The sequence below is a fragment of the Barbus barbus genome (genome assembly GCF_936440315.1).
Source record: "Barbus barbus genome assembly, chromosome: 20".
NCBI lineage: Eukaryota > Metazoa > Chordata > Actinopteri > Cypriniformes > Cyprinidae > Barbus > Barbus barbus.
The window spans coordinates 11,246,945-11,258,665 of NC_136748.1; positions in this window are offsets into that span (position 1 = coordinate 11,246,945).

The window sequence follows — 11,721 nt, forward strand, 5'->3', positions numbered from 1 at the left end:
TTTTTCAATTAAATTCATAAATATCATTAGTGTTTTTGGAGGGTTGCACCACATGACATTTACAACTTGAACTGACCTTGACACACAGTCATAAGGATCTGCAGAGGTCACACCACATTATTAGGAATTTTCTTCTTTTAATGAGTTTTTATTTTATTTTATTATGGTATCACAACAGTTGTACCACCCTGACGAAAATGCTCCCAAAAAATATCAAAATGAGTTTTACGACAGCCCTGGAGTTTTTAAACTACTTACAGCCAAGCGGATGTTCCCTATCCCTAACTGAAATCATTGTTTGGCTCCTGTAAATCTTCACATTAACTAACTGCATGTGTTTTCCCCAGAAAATTAAATTGTTAAATGTCAAGACTAGCGTAGGTTGGATGCAATGTCTGCTTTTCATAAAACATGGCCTGCTCCCTATGAAGTAGCTGAGTTTCATTTAACACTTTACATGACAGAAAAATTCTCCAGCATCTAAACAAACTACTGTAATTCAACAAAATCAATGCAGTGTCAATATCTCTATCCATCACTGTCAAACACTGCAAAGCCTTCAGCACTGACCTGCCTAAACAATCTTTTATTGTATCCTAATAAAGAGTCCAAAGTCTCTTTCACTGCTCGATATTTTTCCTTTTCTTTCCTCCTGTAATGATGCACAGATGTGCATCCACAACGGCCTGAAAACACTTCATCTTTATAAGTCCAATTTCTTTCTTAATCTGTAAGTGCAGCCTTGATGCAACATGTGTTACTAGGATTTGAAAGCTTGGTGCATCATGGGAAATTCCCTTTTTTTTGTATTCGTCATTTAAGCCTGTAAGGAAAAACACATTACTGATGTTTAGCACTGCAAGCCCTGATTTTCATAATGTCAGCATGATGAAAGAAAGCTGAATGCAAGCCAAACAGCCCTGATACATTAAGAGCCTAGACAGCATTACCTAGAGTGAACCCCTATCTCACATTTCCGCCGTCGCCGTCACCGTCTCTCAATTGTGATCGAGCTGCACAGGTGAGCTGGCAGATGTTTCAGACCGGTGAATATAAAGGGGAGATCTGAGACGGTGGCGCTCTGCCATAATAAGGACTGAAGGCCAGAGGGTTTGCGTGCATGTTTGTGAGTTTGACTCATTGTTCTCTTTGTTCAGGGCTGTGAAAGAGTAACCCGAATCACCACTTTGTGCCACATCAGAGTCCTGATCATCTTTTCAGGGTTTATGTAGCAAAAATGACTAGCTAACCTATCCTTACAATTAGGGGTGGGCGATATGAACAAAATATTATATCACGATATAGTCATTTTATTTCACAGTAACGATATATATCACAAAATAGTTATTTTTGCTTTAAATAAGGTCTTTATGATATAAAGGTTTTGGATACCATAGAAATTTCATAATTCTTGTCACCAGTGTCAATGTCACAAACAACTAGGCCTACTAGCCTAAAATAAAAAAAATTAAAAAAACTCAAGCTCACTGAAGACAAGTAAACACTCAGCGATTAAATAAGAATAAGAAACTAATTTCAGTCAATAAGACAAAAAAAACTGCAGCAGAACAAATAAATAAGAAACGCTACATACATTGTAAAGTAATCAAATAAATAAAAACACTGCATATTCTTCACTCTGTAAATTAAATATATATTTCTTCTTTTTAAAGTTACAAAAGTGATTTAGTCAAAAGCAGTGAGAGATTCCCTCTCTTTTGTTGTTTGATTAACATAAACGACAAACAGCAGAAACATTAGACTGCTGTCACTTTAAGAGCTACCCGGATCCAATATACTGTTACATGTGTGTTTTCTTCCTCAGCTGTTTGCTTTCATTTAAGACCCAAATTACTGTGTTTACGAGGATACTTTCAAAGATGGGCATTTTGACTCATACAAGTGTGTGTATTTAACTGTTCAAGGCCTATAGAGCAGCAAAAATAACTAAATTTAATACTCCCGCGCTCTGTGAGCACTGTCTACACTGATGTTTAAAAACAACTGATTTTAAGCCATTGAAAGGCAATTTGCAGCAAAAGAGATCTCATTTTGCTACTTGCTCGCGGCTTAGGCGCACACATATAGCGGAATGAGATTTATTTTGCTGCAAATTGCCTTTCAATGCTTAAAACGCGTGCAAATGATATGTTTTTGTGACCACAGAAATGTCACGTGAGCTTGTAACTGCAATAGAGACCATAGTCTAAAATCTCTACCTCTTGACAAATTTTATCGGTTAATCATGTCTACCGATATATTGCCTATACCCCAACTTACAATTAGCACAATGAATGCTTAATCAGAACTTTTAATTGTATGCTTTATTTCAATAATTTGGAAGTCCTCTTTTTATTTTACAAGTTTTATTTAGGTTTAACAAAGCAAAATCAACATTTCACGTCAACCCTTTTCTGATTTCAACCAGAATTAAAAGTAAAGTGACAGTTCACCCAAAAATGGAAATTACCATGATTTACTCACACTCATGTTGTTCCAATTAAAATACTTCATACTTCTAATGAAACCTGAGAGGTTTCTGTCACTCTGTCCAAAAACAACACATTTAAAAGTTTTGGTTACCTGGATTTGTGTTTCAAAAATTAATAAAAGTCTTATAGGTTTTGAACAGAAAGAGTGTGAGTAAATGACAGAATTATGTTTTCATTTCCCCCACCCCCTTTAAGGTTTTATCACTGGTTTTAAGAACTGCCAAGAACAGCACCTCTCTACCTCAATTCACTCATACAAACCCCTTTCCACCAGCTACACACACTGAACGAGCAACGTCTTGTTCCTTCACAAGAGGCAAAAAGTCACTGCCTAAAACTTTTGCCTTCTCTGCTCCTCTCTGGTGAAATGCCAACATCCACCCAAACTGATCAGAACATCATATCTCTCAAGAAGCAGCTAAAGACACACCTCTTCTACAAGCACAAAAGCAATTCTCTTTGAATAATTGCTTTTGTTTCTGTTTGTAAGTTGCTTTTGATAAAACTGTCTGCTAAATGTATAAATATAAATGAAATATGCATGTAAAATATTTCCAAGTACTCCCTGAGGTACAAATATCCCTAGCTGGGAATTAATGATCTAATGGATCTGTCTCACACAGAGCCGGCCACACTCAGAGATCTGACAGTAATACTGAACTGTTCTTTGCAGTAAAGCCAAACATAAGACTCCTCCATATGCTGATCTCTTTGTCCTTTCATTTCTCAAGCTGGAACCGTTTGAGTATTGTCAAACTTAGGAAGTCAGACTTAAAAAACTACATCCACAGAGGATAACAGGTGGAAAAAAGGAAACATGAGAACATACAATAATAATAATAAAGAATAAATAAAAGCTTATTCCATGTCTGATGTCTCCTAAAGTGGATTTTCTCTTCTTTTGATCTGTTTTGCTTTGTGTGGCATCAAGGCCTGAAATTCTTATTTTAGTTTAGTTTTTAAGATGGTGAAACACAGGAGAAGGAATATTCTAGCAATAAACCTTAAATAAACAAAAAATAAAAATAATAATAATAAATTAACACCAATAAAAGGGTCAAATTGATGTTATTTCCTCACAGTTTTAAGGAATGTTACTGTACATCCTTTGTGAGGGGAGACAATCTTTAAAATTGTTGCATACAAAATATGGGACACATTTATGGGAATTCAAATGTGTTAATAATTAAAAATTATTTTGCTACAATTAATGTCAAACGTGTCATAATAATGACATGGTTGTAAGCTACCCAGGCATGTATTGGAAATACGTGCCTACAAAGCCTACAACAACTGAACTTTCTGACACCATTTGCATAACTTTGCAAGACTGGTAGTAGATGGTTGGACAAGCTAAAGACAAACAATGGTGACATTCTGAACTGAAGTGTTGAAAAAAGCAAGTCAAAACGATGAAGGCAACTTAATCTTTGTAAAAATAGACAGCTCTACCAGGATTTTAAATGAAAACAATCCAGGTGAAGACAACCAGCATATGGTAACTTCCTCCTTTCACTGAAGAAATGAGTAAAAGCTGTTAAACTGATTGTGTGACAGTTCTGACCCTTCCTCAGGTCTCCCTCAATCTTTCCTTTCTTTTGTCACTGAACTTCCTGTTATGTGTTTGCTTCCACATCCCAGCATCTAAACTGGGCTACATTCCCACCATTAATCCAACCCAGACTCTTTTCCATTCCTGTAGTCTTATAGTTTGAGGTTCTTCATCTGTTCCTTTCAGTTACGCAATGAAATGGTCGACACACCAATTTAGACACACTAATAAAGTGACAAACGGGAGTTCATGGACATTTTTCTTTTAAGACATCTATATATTTTTTGTAGGATAACCTCAAAATGATGGGAAGACATAATCTATGCCAAACCAGCACTCTTCATCAAGGCCAAAACCAAAAAGCAGCCAAAAAGGCAACACCCTGTTTGTGCAACAACATACACGGCTTACCAGTCCCATTGACTTCAAATGAAAACCTTAGCAGCCACATAGCAACACCCAAACACTCTTTGTATTCATGTTTATGTCATATGATTTTGATTTCATGTTGCATCTGGCTAAATATCAAAAGGATATTACATTTAAGGAGTATTAATGACGTTATATTTAAGCAATGTCGCACTCACAATCGTGCAGGTATTATGAAAATCAGTGCAATCAAGTTATTGCTGATATTCAGAGCAATAGCAAAGCGGCAAGTGCTTAATGCAACAGTTTAATAAAGATAAGTTGGTTACACTTTATTTTGATAGTCCACTTTAGACATTCCACTAACTATAAGTAACTTTGTAACTACATGTCAACTGAATGTCAATGTCAACTAATTCTCATTAATTTACAACTACATATCTACTAATTCTCAGAGTAGACCAGTGATACTCAAATCTGACTCGCGAGATCCACTTTCCTGCAGAGTTTAGCTCCAACCCTGATCAAACTCACCAATCTGTGATTTTCTAATGATCCTGAAGACATTGATTAGCATGCTCAGGTGTGTTTGATTACAGTTAGAGCTAAACTCTGCAGGAAAGTGGATCTCGCGAAGCCAGATTTGAGTTTCCCTGGAGTAGACTGTTAGGTAGGTTTAGGGTTAGTAGAATAAATTGACATATACTTGCAACGTTTCTCATAGTCAGTATGTTGTGGACCCATCAAAATAAAGTGTAGAAGATATTAAAGCAGACAGTCTACCAGTGTTGGGAGTAACACGGTACAAAAGTAATGCATTACAGTAACGGATTACTTTTTGCTGTAACGCAGTAGTGTAAGGCATTACTAATCAATTTTCAGTAATATTTTACTCGGTACATGTTCAGTAACGCTTGCATTACAACACACTTTTGGCCAAATTTAAAAAAAAATTTTTTATTTAATTTAAAGTCGGGCTCCGACTTTTTTATGTCCCTTCGAGTCCTTTTACAGTTCCGAATGATGTATTACTCTTACCTTTATGAGCAAAAATTACGGCATAAGTTGTTTCCATTGAAATAAAATTGCAATTGATTGCGCTGGTGCCTCCATGTCCTGCGCTTTAGCTTCCACTCTCCGCACAAACTACTGATGCAGCGCACATTTATCTAGGTTTAACGTTCTAGTACATTCTGTCATTTTAAAATGTTAAGTTATTTTGGTGAAAGTAACTCAAAAGTAATACAGGAGTCATGTAACGAATTACAATTCTGAGACAGTAATATTGTAAGGAATTACTTTTAAATAACAGTAACAAGTAAACTATAATGTATTACAGTTTGGAAGTAACACTGCAGTCTACTAATCATATATATATATATTTGAGTCACATCCAGACCAGTCTAGGGTTGGTAAAGTCGGTGACAAGATTAAAATAAAATTAGAAAACAACGACACTCCTCCTCTCCTGTCCCAGCTCACAATGACCACAACAGAGATTATTCCAAACTGATTATTTTATTGTTTCATAAATCAAGAAGCGCATTTCTTCGGATGGGGATCCAGGCCAAAATAACAAACCAAAGTACTAACTAGGGGTTTAAAGACTTAATTTACCTAACAATAAATGAATATCATTAGTGTTTTTGGAGGGTTGCACCACATGACATTATTAATTATATATCACATTATCATATTAATAGTTAATAATCTGGGGCAGGGGACAGAGGACGCTTCACGACGCACACACTACAGAAGCTCTCCAACAACAATCTGCTTCCCAGCATTTCAATTTAGTTTCAGTTACTTACTATTAGTAGAATGTCTAAAGTGGACTATCGAAATAAAGTGTTACCAAGTTAATACTGGGTAACTTATATTTTATACACTGTTGCTCCTCCAGAGAAAGCTACAAAGCCACGGCAGAATTAAACACACACAGTAGAGTTTCCTTTATGAATGAATCAGTGTGTCAGTTGAGTAAATTATTCTATAACTCACTCATATACGTGTTTTGTTCCTAAATGAATCAGTTTAATGATTCAATAAATCGTTCATAACTTACATGTTTGTTCTCTGAATGAATCTGCGTTTATAAAGGAATTTGTCACTTGTCGCCACCTACTGACACAACTATGGAATCAAACATTCTTTGTCATGTTTATTTCATATCATTTTGATTTTGTGGAAAATAATACTAATAATAAATTGAAATAGCTGGAAAAGTATTTAATAGAAGTATCATTAAGTTTTGGGAGAGTCATACCATTTTACAACCTAAACTGATATTGTCTTGCCATGGGTGATGTTAAGTAGGCCTAATATTAACTAATATCAGTCTTTCATTAATTTTTTTCCCCTTTCTTCCAGTTCAGTAAAAGCAATAAATAGACTGAGACTCCACAAATAATTTTTAATAAAGTTGACGGGCAGACTGGAATCTGCCCAATGTCCTGCGATAGATAAAGCAGCTGCTCTGCTATTCTTTGACTTGGCTGAATTCTACAGTGGTCTGAAAGAGTTCCCACATAAACCCACCAGAGGAACCCTTCGGTCCAACTCTTTCCTTTGGGAAAACATTTCTTTTCTTTTCAGGTCTGGAGAGCGAATCAGCATTTGTTTGTGTTGAGCAACAGTTTCCATAGAGACTGGAGGTTCTCAGACATTCAACATTCCAGAATATTTCTTCTAATATTTATTTTTTATTTGATGAAACAGGCATGTTAACTAAAATCCCCCTTAAATCCTTTTGGAGAAAGATTAGGTTAATAATAACAAGGGGCCACTAAAAAAAAGTGAGATGTCTTTTAACATAGACTCTAATTTTATAAGACAAATGGGACCTTAAAATGTTGACCTCAGAAAAGCTCTCCTGGTCCGTTAGTACGCTAACATGTGATTAGTGCTTGATTAGCAACAAAAAAACAGCAGCCAACAAAGAACCAGATCAGAAGATGCCCAAACCTGTAGACCATAAACTGCGCCACACTTGATTGATTCAAGCCAAGCAGCGGGAGCGGTGCCCAATCAGGGCTCAGTCAGTCCATTCAGCTCTACAATGAGTCAGAGATGCTGGTTGTAGAAAGTAATCTGCTCTGAGGTAACAGTGTTTTTCAACTTGTCAAATGCCAACTTTTAAAAAAAAAATGCCTTCATCACATTTACAATGCTGCATGCACAAACCATATTCATGAAAAAACACTCGGAAACATCAAGATGTAGTTCAAGAAGCATTTCATCAACTGCATAAATATTTTGCAACTATAGCTAAATATAAAAAAAGATACTATCAATACTTTTTTGTTTTAGTTGGATATTAAATTTTTGCAATATTAATAATGTTATATTTAATCAGTGTCACACTTGCATGCTGATATTCAGATCAACAGCTAAACGGTGAGTGTCATTGCTTTATGCAACCATTCAATAAACTAAAAGTTAATATTTAGTAGCATTTTATTGATTTTTTTTACAGTTGCTCCTCCTATAGGAAAATAGCTACAAAGAATTACATGTTCTGTCTCAGAGTAACACAGTGGTGTTTCCTTCTTTAAGCCAATCTGTTGAGTAAACGATTCTACGACTCACTCATATGGTTGAGTGAATGATTCAATAGGTCATTATAAGTTACGTGTTACTTCTCCGAATGAATCCAATTGACCATAGGCACGAGCGCTATATATGGGTAGAGACTCTCACAGAAACATCTCCTGCCTCATTCTTATCATAGAATGAGAAACAAAATAATTGCAACACTGTAAATAATGATTGTGGAATTAACATGTTTTATTTTATATAATTTTATATGCAGAGTCTGGTAATCCCAGGAAAGTACCCACATGAGTATAACTGTAAATTTAAATGCTGACAGTTAGGCTAATCTCTTAAAGGACAATGTAATGGTATTCTCCATATCTTACCTTCATAGCCATTAACACATTTTTAAAATCTTATAAAATTTCAAAGCATTTATTATTTCTTAACTCTGTGTGGTAAAATTCACATTATTAAAGGTTCACTTTTCATTCATGAAGACAACATGAAGAAATATGCTAAAAACGTGTCTCTGCGAAAAATAGACTTTTTAAGATGAAAATGAAAATTACCATTATAACCAGGAGATGGCAGTATAGGATCAATCATTGGCTGCAGCTTCCATTTCAACTTATAGTTTTTCACGTCTTTTGATTTATTATAAAATAAATATTTTAACAAATTTAGAACTTTGTCACAATGAAGTATAAAGTATAGCAAGTGCAGGAAGTCACAAAGTCACAGCCTATAATGCTGAATTATTTAAATACCTATATAGTCAAATACAAATGAAATAAGTTGGTATAACAAATAAATAATGCATTCAATATTTTGAAATGTTTAGATTTAATTTAATAACTAGGCTACATCCTTTAAATTTAATCCAACACAGACCTGTAGTTTTGTTAGTCTGAATCACTTAATGCACAGCTTTATTTTGACATCGGCTTCATTCCGTTAGCATTGCCAATCATAGCAATGACTCGCGGCATGATTTAACGGATTCCCTCGCGTAAATTTAACATTTGCATTTTGTCATTCCTGAAACGGAATACGTGGACGCTTGGTCATTTTAGACACACAAAACGTTTCTCCTAATTGTGAATGGATTATGTAGAGAAATCAAGCAAAGGGCGCTCCTCTTACGGCACAGTACACTTGACCGGAAATGACTGAGCTGGCTTATCTACAACCAGAAAGTAACCATGCATAAGGTCAATTCATTAAGACAGTCACTTGTCGCCACCTACTGGTGTAACTATGTATCGTTTAGAAAACGTCACTGAAAATGGCAAAAATGCCGGTTTGTTTTAATAATCAGAGACACTTCAGAGGACTTCAACAAGGCATAATGACAGGGAAAGGACAGATTCACAGAGCTATTAGAGTCCAAAATCTAATTCGTTTCTCATTCCTGTTCCCCATAGAGTCCTTTATTTAAAGACGTAGATTTACAAGCCGTTTCCACAGTGATGCCATATTTAATGGGCCAGTTTTATAAGAACAACAGTATTCACAAACAAGCGACCACAGGATCCCCAGCCTAATATTTAATGATAACTTAACCACTATAATATTACGATCCATGATAAACATGCCACAATCTTTTAGGAGCCTTATCAGCATAAAAATTTCCACTACACCCTCCAAATATAGACCATTTCACTTTATTTTAAAGATGATTTGAACACAGAGACTTTTAGAAAAGAGCAACCTTCTCCAGCATAATGACTTAAACATTTCCCTTCGGTTGCAGTGGATGCAGCACAATGATGGAGCAGCGCCCGATACAGTAGAAGAGCATGATCGCTTCTCCAGGATACGATCCACAGGACATTTTCCTGCTGTCCGACAGTCTGTGATTCCTAAATTGCACATTTTCCATATAAAACCACTTTCATTCATTCTAGTTTGAGGCTTGCCAGAGTACTTGCATGAAATAAAAGTTTCAGTGTCCTTAACTCAACTCAAATCTGTATTTCTTTAGCACGCTGAAACTTTTCTCACTCTATTACTTAAGGGTTTATTGTACAGGTAGGTGTTAAATCCTTAAAAGTTATGGTTTTGGGAATGGATACCGTTTAACAGTGGCAGGTTACCCTGGTTACCGTACAGTCATTTCCTGTCCGTTCTGCTTTCCTCAGCCTGCCTCTCCATTATGACATAACCCGTCGTTTCCCCGCCAAACGCTCTCCATTGCAACCACAGTCATTTCCGTGCAGATAAACCGGTTTAATGAAGACTCCAGAGTGCACAAATGGAAACTGCCTCCCTGAAATGTAGGAGCCTTGGAGATCTATTGCAAGTGCATAGTGAAGAAAATCCCCAATTTCAAAGCTTCACCAAGACACCAATAAACCTGTATTCCTGGTCATTTGTGTTACTGATCCAAGCCATGTGTGGCTTGTTGGCCTCATAATTGAAACCGTGTGGATATGTCTGTCCAAATATTATGTCTGATTTTGAATCAGTGGATTTCTGGTAGTATATATGGCTAAGGAATGAATGTTAAGGCGGTGTCACAGTAGAGTGTATGGTTGTGGTCCTTTTGTGGCAGAAAACCGGCAGTAAATGCACTCTGAGGCTTCTCAAACTGCCACTGAAATCCTGTAACATGTAACATTTCTGTCTTCAGTAGACAGGGCTTTTCAACCAGTTGCTCGATACTTTAGTGCTCTCTGGCATATGAGAGCAATTTTCTCTGCTGTAGAGTACTACAGCCAAAGTAAAGTCGTCAGATTACTTTTGATTTACCTAGACTAACAAGTGAGTAAAAACAGAAACTGGAAAAGCGTACATGGAAACTTGGCACTTTAAGGAGCTGATGGTTTGTCTGATGATTGCACATTGCATTGAAATCTTGACTTTCATCAGATATCTGACTATTTTCCTTTTTCTTTTCTTTCTGCTTGTTTGCAATAAATGAAATACACAAACAGATGTTTCAAATGATTAATATAATTTTGTAGTATTATCAAGTATATTCAGAGTTCAAATGTCACGCTTAACTGAGTTTGCAATTATTTAAAATGATTCCAGTACACAGTTGTGCTGGATATGTAACATAAAAATACATTTATAGGTTATCATGATTTTGTTTTTCTTTTTAACAACTTCATAATTTGACTTTTGAGTGGGGATATTTTAAAGTGCATTTCAGTTTTAGACTTTAAAGAATAAATTCCACTTTTAAATGATCAGTTGTTTATACAAAAGAACGGGGTTGATCTTTTAAGACTGTCAGTAGGGGAAAATCATAAGAAACAAAACATGAAAATTATGTCATTAATTACTTGTCGTTCCAACCCCATAAGACCTCAGTTCATCTTCAGAACACAAATTAAGATATTTTTGATTAAATCAGAGAGCTTTCTGAGCCTGCATAGACAGCAAGGGAACTACCACATTCAAGGCCCAGAATTTATATATATATATATATATAATATATATATAAATTAACTTTAGAATTTAAAGTAGATAGAAAAGAAATGGAATAGATAGAGCTACTAAGTGTTTGAGGTCAAGTTATTATTATTTTTTATAATAATTAAAAAGAAAACAAGTAGATAGAATAGAAATAAAATAGAGAGTGCAAGTGTTAGAGGTTCAAGTGTAGATGGAAGAGATGTGTCTTTAGCCATTTCCTGAAGATAGCTAAAGACTTGATTGAGTTGGGCAGGTCATCCCACCAGGATGCACTTTACAATTATATCATAGTAACAGGGCTGACATGTAAAAAAATCCCCTTGTAACAAATCTAACAAAACAAAACAT